Genomic DNA, 19,760 nt, shown 5'->3' with positions numbered 1-19,760 from the left:
GAGCACCGGGAAGAAAACCTAAAATCACCGCTGGTGAGGTCATTAAAGACCCTTGGAGGATCTTTAGGAGGTTAAATAGACACTACTTTTAGGGTCTTGCCAACCAGCCCCATGACTCCTCTTCCCAACCCTGGTGAGCAGGACAAAAGCCATTTCTTAAACCCACTGACATTCATTGGGATGTGACAACTGGGAGTGCCAAAGCACACGAAAAAGGCAGCCCCGTGCAGAAGTGACCCAGGGCAAGGAGCCCGCTGCTGAGCACCCACACAAAAACCCACTGCAGGCAGCAGCACTGCGAGGACACGGAGAGAGCGACCCCAGAGGATGTGACCCGATGGAAAAATTCCCATTTTCAGCACCCCTCCCCACCAGGCTGCAGCCCCAGCTATGGAAGAAATCAATTCCTTGCCTTGTGTAGCAGAAAAAAAGGCCGATGGGAGCAGAGCCTGCAGGAGCGGCGAGGTTTCCCTACAGATTTTGGGTGTGCTCAGCCAAAAAAACTCACCTAAGGGCATCGCAGCCACCCCGCAGCCTTGCTTGGATGCTCTAAGGACATTATCCCTAAGGGTTTGGGGATGCTGGCGCTTGGGCCAGGAGCCCTATTTACCTGCAGAAACAAATTTCCTTGGAGAAAAGGAGTTTTTTATTTTCTTTCAACACCTTCTCCCCCGGCTCTGGGCATTAGGTGGCAGCAGCGCGCAGGCAGCGAGGGGCCTCCACTGCAGCAGTCCCCTCCTGACCCTTTTTCGGGGATTTCTGCACGCCAAGGGGTTTTGCTCCTATCATCCCTACAGGGCAGTGACCACTGGGGTCGGCAGCGACCCCCAAATATTGGGGTGTTTGGGAAAGCAGCTTTGGCAGTGCATATTGTGGCCGGCGTTCAGTTTGGGGTGGTGAGGGGCAAGGGGTGGGCGCTGCGATACCTGGCCATAAATCTGATTTTTGGAAGGCAATTTGCAGGAGGGAAAGCAACGCCCTTACACCAGACATGCTCCAGCTCCATCCCAAAGTACTATGACAGCGAGGTGGGCACTTCCCTTAAACCCACTGGCCAGGGAGTTAAGTCTCAGGAGCGATGACGAAAATTGCAGTAAAATAAAATAAAATAAATGAGGAGAGAAAAAGACTCCTTTGCTAATCCTGCATCTGCAGAGGAATTTATGGGAGGGCGAGAGAAGTTGTAAGGCACAGTATTTATTTTTCTGCCCGACACATCCACTTGCTCAGTCTCGCATTGCCTTATCTACCAACCCCGATAAGAGCCCCGGAGAAGAAAAAAAAAAAAAAAGACAGCAGAGAAATTAGCAATCACGAGATATTGCATCAGGTCGGTGTGACAAACGCAGGGACAGAGAACACCGCGTCCTTCGCCCCCCCGAGATAGGGCTGCCTGGAAACCAAAGGGCTGTTTTACCCAACAGGAGCAGGACGCGCCTTTGGGGTTCTTTTCCGCTTCTGCAAAGGGTGGAGACACCAGTCCTGCTTCCAGCCCTGGGGTGTTTGAGGACAAGTGGCTCTCGAAGGAGCCTTTGCTGCAGCAAAATGAGGGGTTTTTGGGGCTGCACACTCAGATGGTTTTGCTCCAGAGCCCAGGGGATGACACAACAGCACCCGGACCCCTCCTGCGAGCACCTTGCGAAGGGGAAAACCAGCAGGCTGCGGGCAAGCGAGGCCGGGTTAAACAGCTCGAGACTACCCAAATTAAATTTTTGTTTAAAAAAAAAAGAGAGAGAGATTGTCTGTAACCTTCGGCTGTAACCTTTCTCCATCTCGCTGATGAAATTCAGCAGTCTGCCTGCCAAGAACAAGTCGCAGGACTTGCCAAGCGCTATTGAGCCGCGTGCCCCCGTGGCTCAGGGGGATTTCGTGACTTAGCACGTGTGCGCCGCAGTGATTTACACCGGGACGGGGGGGAGGCAGGAGGTCACATTCACAAATGTCGTGAAAAGCCTTAATTACTCCCCCAAGGGCTGTGTCCGAGCTACCGGTGGGCCAAAAAAAAAGGAGATTGAAAAGGTTCATTAAGGAAGTTGGCGGACAGATGCGCCCGCATCGCCCAGCCGCAATATGCTCCGTGACCTTAAAGCAGCGAGTGGGGAACCTGAGCGCGATGTAATGAGAGGAGAGGAGTGGAAGAGCTTTAAAGCAGCGCTTGTAACCGAGCGAGCTGGGTTTTTTGCTGGTTTTGCTCCGTGCAACGAGCAGCAGTGCCGAGAGAGGGCAGCCCAAGCCGCCACATCCACGCCCGGCTCTCCCCAAATCTGCGCACCGGGCTATTAGGATGCTGCGAGCAAGCAGGAAAAAAAAAAATAATAATAAATTAAATAATAAATGAAAAAGGCATTTCCAACCTAAATTCACTGTGGAAAAAAAATATATAATAAATAAAATGCTGGGAAGGGAAATAGAGGAAGAAGGCAGAGGAAGATGCGGGGGGAAGCCAAGAGAGCTCCCATTTGGGGCTGAAGCCCCAAGGCTGCAAACTGATAATTGTAAGAGACGCAAGGCTGAGCTGAATCCCTCTCATAAGGGACCGTGGGGGAGACATGAGCTGAAGCGAGGTGCCCCAGGGCTTTGTTTTCAAAATGTTTTAGGAAAAAAAGACGTGGGGAAAGTTTCCGACGCGGGGCGTAACTCAGCCCCACGGAGCGCGTCCCGGGGGTCTCGCCCCTTTAGGGGGGGCACTGATTTCCCACGCAGATGGCTGGGCTTTTGGTCTCCCCCGAGCCCATTAAGGGCCTCTTCCCTGCAGAATGAGGCAGCTTTGCACATTTACAGTGTCCTTAATAAATAGTGACAATAAAACCCGTGGAGATAGGGTAATGGATTGTGTCAACGTGCAAACATCTCTTCGGGGCATTTCCAAGCGAGTCGCTTGATCTCAGCAGCCCTAATTGTGGCTGGGAAGCAGGTGGGGTGTATTACACTAAACACTCGATTCAGGCGGTTTAAAACCAGCATTATTCACAGCCCCGACCAGAACGCTGAGCTCCTTTCTTCCCTTTCAATGCGGATCTGTGCAGCCTTACAAAGCCCGCGCTCGTGGCTCCAGCAGATAATAACTGCACCAAAACCACTGCTCCCGGAGGGGCTGGGGAACTTTTTTTGTCCATGCTCGTGGTACTGGGCATGGCCCTTCCCAGGGAGAAGAAAACCACCAGGCTCTGGCTCAGCTGGTGAAAATCCAAGGTGCTGCGATGAGGATTCGGCCCCCGAAGCAGCTGGGCTCGAAGCGGACAAAGTGAATTAATCAGAAGGAAAAAGAATTACCCAGCAAATTCCCTCGACGTGTTGTACCAATTTAAAGCAGTGTTAATGTTGATTTATTGATTCAGAAAGGTACTTACATTTATAAAAGCGGCGAGGGCTTGTCTATAGTGCCAATAATGCAAGGCAGACCTGCTGCTGTCGCACGGGCGGCTCTGATCCTGCATCAGCGCAGCAAACTCGTCAGGTGAGGCGAAGGGAGCACAGGGAAAAAATCAGGAAACTTTATTTCCCCTGCAAGAAAATATAAAGAAATAAAAAATATATATAGAAAGGGAGGCTAAAGGCCAGGATAACACATATGAGCCAAGTATGCTGTGATGATCCAAGGAGTTAATGAGGCTGGAAATCAATGCTGGAGCAATGGGATGAAGCATCGAGGTCTCCAGCAGCACATCTGGGACCCGGGGAGGGCTGCACAGGCACCCCCAGCCCCACGGCAGCCCCAGCAGCACAGGGAGGTGTCCCCAGGGCCAGCACTGCCAGGCATTATAGATGGGAATGAGGGGTGATTTGTAGGGTCTCATGCGAGCAGTGATGCTGAACCAAAGCCTGCAGGAGCTGTGGGTGCATTTCTGCTTTTTTTTGTTTGTTTGTTTGTTTGTGTGCAGAATTTGGTTTCTTTGCCTGGTTTTTGGAAAGCTATGAGGTGTTAGGGCAGAGTCGCTCAGCAAGAGGACACCTTGGGGTAGGAAGGGATTTGGGGGTACAGGGTTGCTCTGAGCAGCTCGGCAAAGCCCAGTGGCAAGCAGGGAAAGGTTTTGGGAGGGGACCCTAGGGACAGCACGGGGCTGGGACAGCCGCAGCTTCTCCACCAGGGCACTGCTGTCCCTCTGCTCAGGTGGATCCACGAAGAGGGCAGTGGCAGGAAGAAAACCCCCTTCTGCAGACAAGGCAAGCCAGAGACCTGTCCCAGGCTCACAATCAGGAGAGACACAGGAATAGAGACACTTCTCAGAAGAGGAGGAACAACCAAAGTCACTGCCCACAGGTCCAGCACAGCCCAGGTGAAGCAGGCAGTGCAGCCGGTGCTTGCTTGTGCAGGAAAACCCACATGAGCTCCCCATGGTTGCACCAAACTCCTTACCAGCTTCTTCTCAAAGCCAGGGGGAAATCGAGCTGCTTGCACGAGCCCTGCCCCGGGGATTTTCCCAGGCTGGACCAAAGCAGAGAGGCTTTGCTCAGCCTGGACATCACCATCCTGGGGAGCTCCTGGACGGGCGCTGGAGCAAAAACCTTGGGGCATCCCCATCCTCAAGCAGCACACGGGGCAGAGAGGAAGAGCAGGGGGGGATTATTTATCCCTGGAGATAATTTAGATCACAACTGGGCAGCTGGAGCAGGGTCAGACCCCCTCGTCCCCACACCATCTCCTTCTACAGCCCCGGCCAGCTCCTTCCCCACCCGCGGAGGAAAAGAGCGAGGCAGCTCCAGCAGCAGACAAATGGTGCACAAATTGCACGAGCCGCAGAGGTTGTTGCAGTTACTGAATGATGAAAGCAGCCGAGCTCTGGGGCGATGAGGATGAACGTGGTTTAAAAACGGGGGAACGTGGGGAGGGGGCTCCTCCGGCATCTCTCCGGGGGCTGTGCCGTGGGAGCCCTCCGAAAGAGCTCCGGATAAGTAAGCCGTCATTAATAAATCAATGACAGGAAAATGAAAATGGAAGTAGATGAATCAGCGAGCTGATCGGGTCACAGATGAAAAATAGCACATCTGCTGCTGCTTTCAGTGCATTAACAAATAAGGCCACTGGATCAGACACACTAATGCTTGGAATAATGAAGCTTCAAGACCGATTAGAGCATAAATCACTTTTTTAAAACGTCGCCGGTCCCTCCCCATCCATCGGGAGACATATTGGCTTCATGCTGCGTGCTTCTGGCAGCTCTGTGGCCATGCTGCTGCCCTGCTCTGCTCGGCGGCAGGGCACAAACCCCAAATTTCAGCCCGGTGCTGTGGTCAGATCCAAGCAGTCACCCCAGGGCAAGGATTGACCGCTGCTGCTTTATTGATTTCTCGATGCCTGGATGGGACCCAAGCACCTTCCTCTCTTCCTGTCAGATGTGCAGGGATTTGGGGTTTGGCTCAGCTCACGGGATGCAGAGTGAATCCCCTCTTCCAGCTGGGAACAGGGAAGCTGGGGTCAGGCTGGGGGAACGCAGCATCACCAGGTCCCAATGACATCTGGCTCGGGAAGAAGGGATTCACCTGGATTTTGGGAAGAAAGACAAAGCTTTGCCGTGCTCACACAAACCAGTAGCGAGCTGGGAACAGCCCCAGCTTTACCTGTGGGGTCCCAGGGGTCGGGGACAGGGCCAGGAGGGTGAAGGCATTGCAGGGGACCCTGCTGCAAGCTGGCACGTCCCAGCCCCATGTGGCGAGCTCTCACAGCCTTCATCCTTCTCCCTGCTCATCTTTTTCCCATCATCGTCCCCACTACTGATTGTGGGGACGGCACAGCACCCTAAAGCCTCCCTCTCCTTCATCCCCTCCTCACCAGCTGAACGCCAGCCCCAAATGTGGGACATTTGGGGGCACAAAGCAGGAGATGCCGGCACCGTTTGGGTACCCACGGACCCAGGGGTCTCCCATCCCTGCTGCTCCCCGATTTCTCTCGGCGCATCCCCACCTCCTCCGCCCCTTCCTGGGCACAGCGGTGGGATCGATAAGCTCATCAAGCCGCTCCCCTCCGGGCTTGCAGGAGAGACAGATCATTATTGGAGTTTCTATTTTTAAATAGTGCACGGATATGATAGCAGGAGGGTCATCCGTGTCCCCAGCTCCGCCGAATCGTGACCCCAGTCACAGATGGCCGGGTCTGCACAGAGCTGGATGGGAAGAGCCACTTCTTGGTAGCCTCCAGGGGCACTGCTGTGAAAAAAACCCTGCTGTGTCCCCCCACGTCCCCAAATTCGGGCTGGATGGGTCGTGCACAGAGGTCGGGTCAGCTCAGAGGTTTTACACGATGCTGCTGTCCCATTACTGACGTACAAATCCCTCTCCTGCCCGCGCCCATGTGAAACTGCTTCCCATTGTCCTGCTGTGGAGATGGCAAATGCGATTCCCCGGGCTCAGTGCTCGGCTCCCAGTTACCAATTTGCAGCCGGGACTGGGAGGCCGATGGGCTGCTGGGGGCCGAGAGCCCACCCGAGGGATGGGCTACCCAAAATTAAGAGGTCTGCTCTGGCCGCCAGGCGCCCTATTTATTCCGGAGACAGCCGCACGCGTTCGTATTAATATTAAAAGGGGCAGGAGCAGCCAGCTACACTCATTCATTAGGAGAAGCGCCGTGAAGAAGCCTGCTTGGGCTGAGATTACCTGTTTGCAAGTGATCTTCGTCACTGAACCGAAAACTAATTACGTGGCTCGCTACCTTTCCCTCTCCCTTCGGCTCCCGGAGACCACCGGCGAGCCTGAAGGAGCTGCAGGAGCGCGGTGTTGGCTGCGGTGTGAAAATGGACCTGGGTTTGTGCCCCATCAGCAGCGCTGCCTGGGCATTAGGAACCGGGGCTGGGTGGGGGGCAAAGCCCCTGGGCTCCCTCCCCACTGCTGAGCTGGGGTGGCCACGGGGGGAGCCACCAGAGATCCCAAATGGGTGGCACCGGGTTCAGCGGCACCTTGGGTGTCCAGCAGGCATGGGGCACATGGGGCAGCATACCGGTGTGCTGCTTATGGTGTTTTTAGGGGCATCACCTTGGGGAGTGTTTAAAAAGGCAGGGTTTGACCTCAAAAGGGCTGGGATTGAGCCTTGGGTGCGTGTGTTTGAAAAAATGCTCGTCCTTTGAGTTGAAAGGGGAAGGGGAAGGAAAAAGAAAAGGGAAAGGGAAAGGGAAAGGGAAAGGGAAAGGGAAAGGGAAAGGGAAAGGGAAAGGGAAAGGGAAAGGGAAAGGGAAAGGGAAAGGGAAAGGGAAAGGGAAAGGGAAAGGGAAAGGGGAAGCCTGTGGGTAGGATGAGTCCCCTGGGGGCAGTTTTGGGGTGCTGATGGCCCCAAGCAGCCTCGGGTTATGGCTCACAAGGGGCTACATGGCCAGGTCCCTGTGGTGGGCTCGGGAAGGAGCCGGTGCTTTTCCTCGCTGCTCCCAGCCCCGCGTCCTCCTCTGGAGCCACGAACGCACCTGTCAGAAGGGGTTTGGGGCCAGATAAATCCCTGCTCAATTCAGTGCCTGCTACACTCTGCGGGGAGAAGGACACCCCTGTCCAGAAAAAAATGCACTCGGCGGTTTTCATCCTTTTGATTTATGGGGCTTCGGGCTGAAGAGATGTTCCTCTCCTCTCCAAACGAAGCCGGCGCTGACAGCTCCATCCATCACGCGGGCTGTCAGCGGCCCGGCGCTTTAAATAAGCTATTAAAGCGAGATCTAGCTGGTTAACAGTCATAACAGACCCGAAATCAGAGACTTTGCTTACTTCAGCACCCGGCGAAATGAATTTCCTTTTAATGACCGGGGGCTGAGGGTGCGATGGCTGCGGTCTGGGTGACGGGAGGGATTCCTGAGCTTGCCCATGCCTATGGGAATCCATCTTCGTTTGTGATGGCAAAGCTTAATTAATGGGCTTCGTGCTTGGCCGTGGGGTCCTCTCCATGGGGGGGGAGAGCAGCAGAGCCCCCCACATCCAAAAAAGCAACCAGCACCAGTGCTTTTTTCCTGCATTTTGCTTTTCTCCAAGCTCCCTGCTGGAAAATCCCAGCCCTTTGTCTTTTTTAGCAGCATCCTTGTCATCGTTTCCCTCTCCATCCCCGCCAGCCCCTTCCATCCATTCCCACCCGGCCATCTCTCTTGTCCTTCTCCTCCCTGGAAATTGCTGGGATTTCGTCTCCAGCCCTGGCAGGGGAGCGAGGGGACCCCAGCCACCAGGATCTCCAGCATGGGATGCTCAATGGAGGGCTGCCTTGCTCGGCGTGGGGCATTCAGGTTTCTGTCATCGTGCAGGTGGCAGGAAGGGGATGGGGGGCATTTTGGACACCCTGGCTTGTTGATACATGAATCGGCTTCCCCTCGGGGTTAATTTCATAATTATTAATTAATATCGCTGGGAGGAGAGAAAATTGGACCCAAGGGTAACCCAGGCCTGCCAGTATCTCTCGTCACAACTAAAGAAACCTAATTGCTGGCCAGCAGGAGCATCGCACTCGCCTGGACCGTGCCCTGCCCTTCCCCATCTCCGCGAGAACTTCATTTTGCAGGGGCTCCTCGCCCTGCTGTGTGCTGCATCAAAAAAAAATAATAAAATAAAATAAAATAAAATAAAATAAAATAAAATAAAATAAAATAAAATAAAATAAAATAAAATAAAATAAAATAAAATAAAATAAAATAAATAATAAAGGGAAAAATACCCCAGATCATGGCACGAAACAGCCTGATCCTTTGGGGAAGGACAGGGGACAAAAGGGGACGGGGTCCGTGCGGCACCAGGGGGAGAGCCCAGCAGCGAGGGAAGCTCCCCCAGAGGGTGATGAACGGGCGGGCCGATGGAAAGCTGCCGCCGTATTTATTACCGGCGGTCATTTCTGGCAGCGGCGTGTTAATAGGCCTGCTAATAGTCGATATTTCTTCGGGAGAGGCTTCATCCATTCCCAGCAGCCGGCTGGAGCCCAGCAGATGAGTTTCCTGTGGGCTGCTTCTCGCGGCTGCCGCCACGAAGCGATGCGATCCCCGCTCCCCGCGCCGCAGCGCGGCTTTATTGGGCTTTCAGAAATCCAATTTTGCCGTGTCCGATGCTGCGAGTTGATTAAACCTGATTTGAATCGACAAACGCCTGGGCGGGTGGGCGGTAGCCAACTGTGAAAGGAGGGAGGGAGTTTAATAAACAGGCTGGGGAGATAAAAATCTACTTTTATTCCAATAAAACTCCCACGTCAGAAAGCTGATGGCTGAGTGAAGGGCAGGAGAAAGGGAAAAAAAAAAAAGTCTCCGAGCCAGAGAAGACTTGAGGATATCAAGAGCACAAGAGATGAAAGCCAAAAGGCAGACACGAGGGCAGAAACCTTCTTGGTTTAAAGGTTTAAGCCCCTGGCTGCCCCTCACAGCATGAGAGGGAGCCGGTGGGAGCCCCAGCTCCTGGCAGACCCCAGCTAAGAGAGCTTTTGCTGCAAAAATTTGGTTTTATCTCCTCTGCAGCCACAGGGATCCTTGGTATTCAGCCCACATCGGTGCCCAGGCAGCTGAAGATCCCAGCCAGGGCTGCTCGGGATGATCACTGCGGCTTTGTTCATACGGAGAGCGTTGTCAAAACCTACAGGCCTTTTGCAAAAGGCTTGAAATGGTTTTACAGCAAGGGAGCCCAGGTTGTTCCCAGTTATTCCCATCATCCTGGAGAGATGATGGGGAAAAGCTGATAGATCAGTGCCCGAGGTGGTGCTCACGGCTCTGTTTTAACAACAGCAGGGAGCAAACTTCAACCAGCGCCTCGCATCCTGCTCCCCCTTCGGCCTTTCCCAGCTTTCTCCATTCAAACAGAGCAGGGCTCTGGCTGTGCACCGGGACCAGCAGGATTTTGGGGCACCCCGCACCCCACAGATGGCAGGCAGGCACCTCGGTGCCCACCCAGCCAGCCCCGCACACTCCCAGCCCCGCTGCTGCCACCCCACCTGTGCCCATTTCCTAATTAAATAGGAACAGGAGCAGCTCAGGGCATCATCACACCCCTATGGGGTCCCCAAACACCCACATGCGGCTCCGTTGCTTTTAAGGGCTGACCCCACTGCACGACCCAAATTTTAAGGACTTTTTGTTATGACGGGGCACTGATGGTGTTTTATTTTTGCTGGCACCCAAAGCCAAAGCTGGGAGCTGGCGGTGCTCACACGCTGAGAAGAGGATGGGCAGCCTTCATCACCTGCTGGGTGGGAGCGGTCCCGGACACGTCATCCCGGCTGTTTTACTGCCCTCGTGGCCATAATAACCTGGACATGAGGCACGGTCAGCCCGCCCCTCCTCTCCCATCCTCCCCACCCATTTCCTTCAGAGTAATCTCTTCCCTGCACCGCTTCCAGCTCGCTCCCCCTTTCTCACAAAACCCAGAGAGTTTCCAAAGTGATCACCTAGAAAACACAGCCCAAGAGGGGTCAAAAGGTGCACGATTACACCCAAAAGTCCATACCCACCCCATCCCATTGGCACTGCGGGTCTCCAAGATACAGAAATGTGGACAACACAGATGCACTGCATAAAAATCCCAATTTTATGCTTTGCTAAAGCCTCTCCAAGTGCTGTGGGCAGCAGCAGGCACCCCCCAAGGGCATCATTCCCAAAAGGCAGCCCAGACCCCAAACAGCCCCGATCACTCTCTGCTGGCAAGTGATGGGGTTTAGGTATCCTCAGAATAAAATCCTTTGGTGCCAGGTTGGCTCTGTCTCCATCTCTGGAGCAAGCAGCTGGGAAAAGGCATTTTCAATGAAACTTTTCAAATTAAACAGTTTTTTTTTTTTTTCTTGGTGGCTCGCATCCCCAGGGCTGAGATCTCCAAACCGACCCCACCCCATTTTCTATAAGATTAGGGTTGAGCAAACCTCCCTACTTTCTCAGGGATAACGTTGCGTGGTGGTATCATTTTGCTCTTTTAAGGGTTGGGTTTCAGAAAGCCCATACCAAAATCCCTGGGAGGGAAGGGGGAAAATTAAAAGCATCCTGGTACATTTTGACCGCAACCTTCCGCGGCTCCGATTTTTCACCTCATCTGAGGCTGTGAAACCCCATCCCCACCCCATCCAGGCACATTTTCCTGGGAAAGCGGCGTGTTTCCATGCGCCGGAGAGCCAGAGCCCTCGGTCCAACCCCAAACCCTTGGAGAAAACAGAGCCTTGGCTGCCAGGAAGAATAAAGGAGGCAACGGCACACTTGGCAAGCCCTTGGCCAGGAGGAGCTGCGAGTGTTTAGGGCACTGAGAGGTGTCCCCATGGGGTGACAGCACGGTCACGGCCCCCATGAGCAGCACCCCAATCCTGCTGCACCCGATGTTCCCCCCGCACAGGAGGTCACTGGGTTCACTTCTGTTTATTCCCTCTCTCCGTTTTCCAGTCCCCACATCCCTCGGCAGTTTTAAGCCAAATCAAAGCCTTTTTTTTTCCTTTTTTTTTTTTTTTTTTAATTACTCATAATTAAGTGATTCTTGGCAGGGAGGCCCATGGAAACAGCATTATCCCACAGACAGGCATTCAGCTAGGAATTTCCTCTCGGCCTCCTAGCCCGAAGTACATCTGGAGAAGTGGCTGATCGCTCTATTTACTGCTGCAACCATTTCCTTGCGCACGCGGCCCCCGCGCAGCACCCCGGGACCTTCAGCACGGCCCCGCCTGAAGCTGCGCCTTCCTTTGGCCATTTGTCGGGCTGAGCTTTTTCTCCTGCCAAAATCATCGGGAAAAAAACCCTCTGCTTTTCTTTTAGGGTCCCTTTTTTCGGTGTGTCGGCTGGTGCCAGGCAGGGATGCCCGCACAGGGATGCGCTCTGCAGGAGCTGAACCCCCGTGGAAAGCTCGGTGCTGTCGGTGCAGCCGTGCCGATGCTCTCCCACGAGTTACAGCAGCAGGGACCAATCCCCAGCACAAGCAGCACGGCAGAAAATCCAGCGAGGAAAACCTCTCAGAGCATCGCTTCTGCCAGGCTGAAGGGGTCTCCAGATGGGATTTCAGCGTGCTCGGGTGCTGCGGTGGTTTTCCCTCCGAGCAAAGGGGATGCTGTGGCCGAGCAGTGCCTCTTTTGTGGTCTTGCACCCAGGACCTGCAGCTCTAAATGTTCCTAAGTCACGAGCCTGGTTTCAAAGTCAGCAGATTGTTAGAAATTCACTCGTTCTTTGCTGCTATTTGTCTTAAATTTCATTTTATTTTTTTTTAAATGTTCTATATTTGGCTTTCTTTTGATGTGCGTTCAGGTTTGTGTCTCTCCCTGCAACCAGATGGGCTTTAAAATAGGGAAAAAAAAAGCAGCAATTTGGATACATTCACCCAGCTCCAGCTGTTTAATCCTCACAACAAAGCAGCTGTAGAAAATTTGGGAGGAGGCCACAGCACCATGACTGGAGGGAAGCCTCAGGGACCTGCAGCCACGTCCAAGGTCCCGTCTGCGTCTGAGCACGGAGGCAGGGACCGTGATGGGGCTGTGTTGGGTCCCTCAGTGCTCCACGGGATGGGCATGGGGATTTGCTAGAAAAGCAAACGATGATTTGGCTTCTGCAGCCTCAGGATACGTCCACAAACCAACAGGTAAAATCCCAGAAAAATGCATTTTTAGGCTGGCTAAGTCAGTCAGAGCGGCTGCCAGGCGCTGGATGCAGAGATGAGGCGAAGCCCCATTTCCCACGGCCGCATCCTGCCCCATGCAGAGGGAAGAAACCGCTCTGGTTCCTGCTCCTGTGGGGGGAATTTAAGCACAGCCTCATGCAGCGGTGCCCACCCAGCCCTTTGCAGTGCTCCCCACCCTGCTGAGCTTTTCCTCCTGCCAAAATCACCGGGAAAAAAACCCTCTGGTCAAGAGAGATGAAAGATGCAGAGGAAAATGCGTAAAAGCAAACAGCTGGGTGGAGAGCACTCGTGTTACGATAGATTGGGTGAAAAGGGCATTTATTACTGGGGCTAAGGGAAGAGAAAACTGGAGCTGAGCAGCAGCCAGTGCAGTGCTGCTAATGCCCAGCTGATCGCAGGTGTCGGGGCAGCTCTGGAAATGTGGAAAAATGGGTTGGGGTGGGACCAGGATCAGACCCAACAGGGGGGGTGACCTGGGCTGCCCCCACCCATCCTGGGCAGAAAATCGCCTGCATCTCTGCAGGATTCAGCTCCTGGGGAACAAAGAGATGCAAAAACAACTGTTTGCACTAGGTGGTTTTGTACAAAATAAATGTTAAACAAATGTGCTCTTGTTCTTAATGAGATACTGGTCAGGTTACTAACTGCAGCATGCTGCGGGTAACCCACAGAGGGTCCTATGCCTGTGCCCCAAGGAGCAGCAATGGTTTTAAGGCCAGAGAAAATAGCATGCAGAAAGGCTCATAAGGATCTCATCCTGCTTAAGGTTATGGGAAGGAGGGTGAAAGGGGCTTGAATCTGTCAGCATACCTGAATGAGAAGAAAAGGAGAACCATATAGCCATAAGGATGGCACACAGGCTGATTTTGGGGAAAGCAGAAGCTCAGCAGAAATATACAGAGCCTTTGCTTTGGGGCGATGGTGCTTTGGCCTTTTTCCAGGCAGGAGCTCAGGACAGCTGACAAGGAAGGCAGGGGGCAGCTCAGTGTGCATCCATAACCCTACAAGGTCAAGGGGAAGAAAAATGAAGCAAAAAATGCTTTCAGTAAAGAACAAACAAAGAAAAAAACACTTAAGCCTCAATATTTTCTGTGACATTGCTCCCGTTATACAGCAGCATGGAGCTCCATCGTATCCCTCTGGAAAGAGCAGCCTCCGAGAGTCCGGGGCTCAAACCTCCCCCTGCTTTCACATTGCTAAGAGATTTTTTTACTCCAAATCCAAGGTTTATTTATTTAATTATTTTTCCCCCCAGCAAAAATTGTCAGCGCAAGGATGTCGTCAGTGCTGCCCTACACCTGGTGTCACCAATAGGTCCACCTCCTCCCAGGCCAAAGGCAGCCACACTGCCAAGTCCTGCCCAAATTTCCACCTTTGTTTCCAAAAACTTCCCTTAAAAAAAAAAAAAAAGCCAGGCTGGGGGAGACGCTGTGACAGCAGCTTCACCATCATCATCCACACCCAGACATGGATTTACGCTTGCTGAGATTAGGGGCCGGAGACCTAGTTTGTAGCAGGCTCTGCACTGATTAATTGCAGGCCCTGAATCTGAAACATGCCAAGTCTTTCAACTCTGCAGACAACGTCTGGGTTCTGCTCCCAGCCCGCTTGTTGTGGTGAATCACTTGAAAAGACTTCAGGCTTTTGAGGAAATTTCTGGCGTTTGCTGGCACACATGGTAATTCCAGCAAGCAGAGCCAAGGGGGAATCATTTACTCGAACATCTAAATCCCTCTGGAAATGGTGTCTTACAGATGCTCTCAGTATTTTAATTCAGTTGGTTGTTCTAGATGGAGTTTAACATGCCATGAACTTCCACAGAACAGAAAATTCCCAAAACTTCTCTTTGGAAACAGCGAAGGAAGAACAATGTTTGTTTGCAGAATTTACTCAGAGCAAACTGAAGTTTTTTCAGTGAGGGAAACTTTAACCAAATCAGAGGGGTTTTGTACTTAAGTAATCTAACAGGGGAGCTTTGCATTTGTGAGCACCAACAAAAATTTACCTTCCTTGGAAACTGGAAGAGGGAATGAGGAAAGGAAGGGATGAGGAAAAGCCAGCTGCTCCTCTGCCTTAACAGCAACAGGCACCCAGGGAGGCTATGGCTACCACCTCTTAACTGCCAGGCTACGATTTATTTTTAATTAATAATAATAATATGAATCTCCTCCTTTTCAGCCTGCAAACTCTGCCCAAATAAAACCAACAAGGTTGGGATACTCCTGCGCTTCCACATGCTGGAAATCCCATGCTTGGCCTGCAGCGATGCCACCCTGGGGGGACACACAGGGATCCCATGGCAGCAGCATTGAACCTCACACACACAGCAGGGACACAGCCAAGTTCATCCAGCTCCCTCCGTCTTCCTCGGGATCAGGTCTCCTGCTCTGGGCATGGCCGAGCCCTTTTTACACCTGCTGTGGGCAGCCTCACCTCAGGAGCCTCCCACCTTGTTCTCTCGCAGCACAGGCGAGGTAGGACATCTGGCCCACATGTGTGCAAGGGAGGAAAGATTTCTGCCTTGCAGGTCAGGGACTGCCTATAACACTTGCTGTTTGCTGCTCTGGAGGCTCCTTGCTGTCTGGACACTCTCCATTACGTGCACTCAGATCCCCCAGGAGCATGGCAGGAAGGCACCGGTGGGGCCTGGTGAGAAGGTAGCGAAGACTGCCCACAGGGAGTATCCCCCCCTCGAAATCAGCAGGCTCTGGGGAAACAGGCACGTTAAATAAGGATATACAAAAGGATAGATAGATTGATTTTCTGCTGCTTGCAAGATGAAAGTAATGAAGCTTCATTTTCTGTCAGAAAGCACTTAAATCATTGTTTCAGACCTGCAGGCAGGGCAGGGCTGGGCAGTCCTGTGATTCCCATTCCTTAGATAGGGAAGGGAAAATGAAAAGCCTCCTGCCTAAGGTCAGAGCAGGGAAAAGCCAGGCCCAAAGCCTGCCCTCCTTGAGGCTTTGATGCTTTCCCTGGGACTCAATTATTACCATGATTAGGCTTTAGGTGCCTACACTGCATTACCTGTCATATCCTATGAGGGCTGTAGGGGCTGGCACGACTTTTGGCATGGACATAAGCGGTCCCTTCCCTGGCTCCTATCTTCCTATTTAAGCAGAGAAATAAAGAGCAGAGGGGACGCACCACAGCCCTGAGGTCAGCCAGATGCTGCTCATTGCTTTCACCAGGCTGCTGAGCTGGATTTGTGGTCTTAAGTTGACAGGCAGTTTGGCCCAAATCCCGAATTGCCCTGGAGGCTGAGGCCAGCTCCTCTCATGGCTAACCCAGCTGGCTGTGCAGCTGCATGGTGCAGGCTTTCAGCAGCCTGCACTGCCTCCTGCATCTTCCCTCGGCAGGGCACAGAAGGACCCAGGCAAAACCACTCTTGATGAGGTATAAACATCACCTTGCTGCTGAAGAAACCTCTCTATCAGAGCAAGGTTCAACATAGAGAGAATCAGAGAACCATCCAGGCTGGAAAAGACCTTCATGATCACCAAGCCCAGCCATTGATTAATGTTGGTACTGCTGAATGCCAACATTAAGACTTGTCCCTCCATGCCGTGACCTCACGTCTCTTCAAAACCGCCAGGGATGGGGACTCCACCACCTCCCTGGGCAGCCCATTAGGTGCCTGACCACCCTCTCCATGAAGACATTTTTCCTAATGCCCAGTCTAAACCTCCTCTGGCACAACTCAAGGCCGTTTTCTCTCATGCCATCTCTTGAGAAAAGAGACCGACACCCCCCTCACCGCAGCCTCCTTTGAGGTAGCTGCAGAGAACAAGGAGGCCTCCCCTCAGCCTCCTCTCCAAACAGCCCCAGTTCCCTCAATGTCTCCTCAGAACTCATTTTCCAGCCTTTTTACCAGCTTCCTCACTCTTCTCTGCACATTCTCGATCGACTCCCTGTTCTTCCTGCAGTGAGGGGCCCCAGCTAACCATGGTGTTTGAGGGACGTGGGCCTAAGGTGTCTACAGCTGGCCCTAAGCGCCTTCAGGGCACTGGGCCCACGGGTGCCTCCATCACCACAGCAGAGCAGAGGATTTGGCTGCCAACAGAGCTGAAGAACCCTTTCTTTGCCTGGTCCATGTGCTCATCTTGCCCCGTGGCCCACACGGCTCTGTTCCTACCCAGAGATTTATGAACCAGACCAGAAAGAGCAGCAACAGCACTCATGGAGCAAGGGAGTTGGCGTCCAGCTTCGGCCTTCCTCCCTTCTGCTTCTCTTGTGGAGGACACTTCATCAGAGGTGGCAAATTTAAACTTGGTTCAAAGGCCAGGCCCTGCCTTTGCAGAGTTTTAATACAGCATTTAAGGCAAATATTCCACCAACTCTGCTCATACTGCATAGTTTTATATAATTTTAAACACTGATGTAATTGGGGTTCTTGTGAACTCCTTCCTGCTGTTGTTTCCTCATCTTGAGTCTGACATGAGATTTCACTGGGTTAAATTTTTAAAAGGAAAAAAGGAATCAGGCTGAGACAACTCAGACATCGCTGTCAAACTTCTGTCTGCCTTACTTTCACATGAAAGAGATTTCTTAAGTTCCTCCTAAAAATATGCATCCATGCAGCACTACCTTGAAAGGGAGAGAAAGGCGGTAACCACAAGTGCTCCAGAAACCTCACAAAGACCATTTCACAGCAGCAAAAGCTGCAGTCGCTGCAAAGTGAAGTTTTACAGGGAGGACTACACGCTCCCTGATACAGGGAGTGACGAGACCGCAGCATCTTGAACTGCATAATGGGAAGAAAGAGGAGAAAAAGCAGCAAGGGAGACGGTATCTTTAGGAAGATACTGTCCTACTGTCTTGCCTAACATGAACTGAATAGACTTAAAGCCTCCAACTTTTATGCCTTCCCCTTACAAAGAAGCCTGTGAGCCCACTGGCAAACCATCACATTTAGAGAAAGTTGCAGAAATCCTTATTTCCTTGTTATGCTCATACCAATGCTTTTTTCCCCACTTACCAAAAAAAGCAATTTATTTTAGCTCATTTAAAAAAAATAAGCTTACGTATTCACAGGGACTGCATACAAAAAGGGACAAATACAGATATAAACAAAACAGCGAATTACCATTATGGAAATTAATTTCAAGAGTCACAAGGCATATTATTCCTGGAAATTGCTTTTATTTAGCAATTATGTTAACACCGCAAGAAGGCAGCTGGCATTGAAAACAAACAGTTCAATTTAAAAATCAGGGAAGGGAATTAACTGAAATTTCAGGGCACTCACACCTGAATACACTCCACTACCTTGAATACTTAAGACTCCTCAGAGGTTTAGGTTTAGGCTTTTGCTGAGGAATAGAAGAAATAGGATAAAAGAGTAGGAGAAGCTTTTTTTTTTTTTTTTTTTTTTAAGTTATTCATTTGTTTTCGCAAATCAAAGTCAAACCCTGACAACCAGCCAGCAGGTGAAGAAACTGAAGGAGTCGATGACAATACTGAGATAACAATTTTTTTTTATTTATTTTTTTCCTGTAAAATGGCTTGTGCTTCCACAGGTACAACGGCAAAGAAATTATTTCAGTCCATTTCACGTGGTGTATAAAAGACCAAGGTTACAAACATACCCAGCAGTTTAACAGCTGCTAACACTGTTCAAAGGTAAACATAACTTCTCCATCGTACGGGGCTCATTGTGTGGATGAGGCTTTTCCTATGGTTGGGTCGAAGGACTGAGGAGCCTTCCAGGGGCTCTTCATCACGTATTTGATCCAAGAGGAAAATAATGCCCATCCCTTATCACCACGACAGAAACAGAAGGGACTTCAAGGTGACTTGAGACTGGCTTGCCCACCAGGACAGCGTAAATATGCCCTGGTCAAAGGAAATCCTGACAACCACCAGTTTTGTCTGTAGTTTGGTTGTCCAAGCAGCTTATTTTTGTTCCGCTGCCAATAAACAGAAGCCAACCAACACAGAGTAAAGCTGTATCTTTACCACTTGTCGAGGCTCGCTCTACTGTTCTTGCAATATCAAAGTGTTTGCTGTAGTCAGTGGGACTTGGTTTGTACATTTTGACTTTTCATCCTAGAAACCCTTCTCCACTCCCCATCCCCCAAATCAGCCCGACCTTCTAAGTTTTTCCTTGTAACTCACAAAGTGTAGACTTGAAGAGTGCTTATAAAATAAGAATACTGAGAAAAATCTGAGAGACACTTGTAATTTCACTTTGTTTTCCTTGAACAGAAGCAAGCCCAAAGGTATCTCTTAATACTTTCTTCCATGTTTTCTTTTCAAGCTCTATTTGTTTACCTGCAGCTACATGGAAGAGCCGAGAATGAGATGAACCAACAACTCACAAGAGACTGAAAACTGAGTAAATGAGGAGGAGGATCCTTGGCCAGAGCTCTCCACAGCAGCTGGGCTGTCCACATCTGCTCAGCTCGAACGCCTGACAGACTTCTGCTTCCTACCTCTTCACATCGACAGCTCTACATATCGATTCCACAGGAGCCGTCACTTCACACCCCATGCAGCAAGTCAGCAACAATCTTGGGCAAAACAGCATTTATCACCCACGACAGAACCACCTTTGACAAAGAAAGACAGGCACGGCCTGTCTCAAAAAAAGAGTATTTGCAGCCTACCTTTAATCAAGAGCAGGAGTCAAGCCAGGTTGGTTTTTCTAACCTATTAAAAATGCATTTAAACCACTATCAGTAGTAATGATGGCCAGAACACTACCAACAGTTCTCTAACCACATCATAGTGTCAAGACTACAATCTTGGTGAAACACGACTGTCTTGGAGAAGCTTCCACTTCCAGAACAAATGGTCAGCAAGAAAAAAGAGTGAGCAGCAAAGGTGATCAGCTCCTGCAACAGCACCAAAGGGAGTTACCACAGTTCTAGCCAGCAGTTTACTTTGGGTGGTGTGCGGAGTAAAATCGTAAATTGTATTCATAGACTGTTGAAGTTTTTCACCAATTCAGGGGAGCCCCCACTCAGCACCTCTGCTCCCTGCTCTGGCTCTAGGCAGGACCCTTCAATTCCATGAATTGTCCTTAGAACCCAAGGAACATTTTGCTGGGAAGCCCACCTGTGGTTCCAGCCTTTCCAATTCATCCTGGGGCTTCCCAACAAAAGTGAGTGCTTTTTAGAGCATGAGCCAGGTCTGAAAGCTCCTGGCATGGCTTTGCTTCAAGGCGATCTGTCCCTCGTGGAACCGGGCTGACAGTGACTCGCGTCTCTTTTGAGCCCCGTTCCCACCCTCAGGAAGAAAACCAA

Source organism: Anas acuta, chromosome 5 (genome assembly GCF_963932015.1).
Source record: "Anas acuta chromosome 5, bAnaAcu1.1, whole genome shotgun sequence".
Lineage (NCBI taxonomy): Eukaryota > Metazoa > Chordata > Aves > Anseriformes > Anatidae > Anas > Anas acuta.
The sequence above is the reverse complement of the archived record's forward strand: the minus strand, read 5'-3'. Positions refer to the sequence as shown.